We start from the raw sequence: 1,498 nt of genomic DNA on the forward strand, positions 1-1,498 counted from the left end.
TCGCTGCCAGCTGCTGACTGCTGACTGGTGAGCGCACGCAGTATAAATAGCCCTCGTCAGTCTAATGTCACAGAAATACCGTTCGAGATACGCTCTTTCTCTTTACTCGAGGCGTATCTATTACGCCACCCTGATAGACGTTATCTGTTTCGCCCGGTATGACACGGAGCCAGAAGTTGTACAAGGAAATTTCATCAAGCAACTTACGCTCAACTGTCGTACCACTCAGCGATCGTCGTTATGCATGCATTGGATATGGCAATGGAAATGTAGAAAGAATGAGCCAGATTCAAATCTCTCTCTCTCCATACATCCACACGGTGATTCATCACCGTTGACCACGTGTCGGAATGGTGTTAAATTTTAATAACCTTCTTCTCTTCACTAAGTTTGGTACAAACGTTACACCAAAGCTATCTGCATTTTCGAAAGTTGGCACCAGGAAGGAAAGTCCCGTCGGCCACAATAGCGTTAGAAAAGATAGATGCCATATCCACAAAACCAGTTGAGTAGGGATGCAGGAAGGAAGCGTATCTGACATGCCTGTTTAGGGAACCACACTAAATCTAAATCTCGATGGCCAGGCGGGCATGTGAACTCCACTCGAGCGAACTGAAGTAACTTTAACTTCCGTAAGCAGAAACATCGCGACGTATTAGAAATCTTTAATGATCATACTCTTTGGCAAAAACAGTGAGCTGGTAGTTTCTTTCACTTGTTCAATTTGTATTAAGTGTTTCAGCTGAAGGACTGTGAACCGCTACTGGCCGCTATTGACGCAGCGTCCGAAATTGCTAATAGTCAGAAGGAGAGTACAAGCACAAGAAAGCCGCTGGTCTGAGATCATCTCTTTGGGTAGAAAAGAACAAGGATTACTCAGACAATCCTTTTAATGTGAAAAGAATATATGAATTGTGATTCCAGCCAGTTTGAAATATTGCTGAAGAGAAGAACATTTCAACCAAAGCGTCGTTGAAAGTTTCATTGTGGCATTCGTCTGAAGTAATTTAGAAAAGTTACAGAAATCAGTATCGTCGGACGGGAATTTTAATTCCGCTGACTCTGAATAAAATTACGTTGTGTTAATAATCACGGTTTCTATCCCTAATGAACTCTTCATCAACGGAAAATTGAAACCTAGTCATAACAAGCAAAAAAAAAGAAAAAACAGCAAGGCCCTTTCTCTGTCTATTGAGATAATCAGTAGTTGTTTATAGTGAGGCCATGGGAGTCACAATAATTTTAGGAACGTTTGAGATATAAGTTGTTGCCTTTTTCATAGAAAACTAATGTATATCTAATTGTCATGTAGGATTGAAAAATAAGGGAAGCATTGTGTTTAATATCCCGTTGACAACGAGATCATTGGAGCCGGAGAACGAGGACAGTCTGAAGTATACTGAAGAGTTAATTCGGTTTTGTTCTGTTTTTCCAAATTAACCATTCCGGCCTTGACAACAAACAATTTAGAGAAAACGCTAAAAAAATCTAAATCTGA

This window comes from Schistocerca cancellata, chromosome 2 (genome assembly GCF_023864275.1).
Source record: "Schistocerca cancellata isolate TAMUIC-IGC-003103 chromosome 2, iqSchCanc2.1, whole genome shotgun sequence".
NCBI classification, from domain to species: Eukaryota; Metazoa; Arthropoda; class Insecta; order Orthoptera; family Acrididae; genus Schistocerca; species Schistocerca cancellata.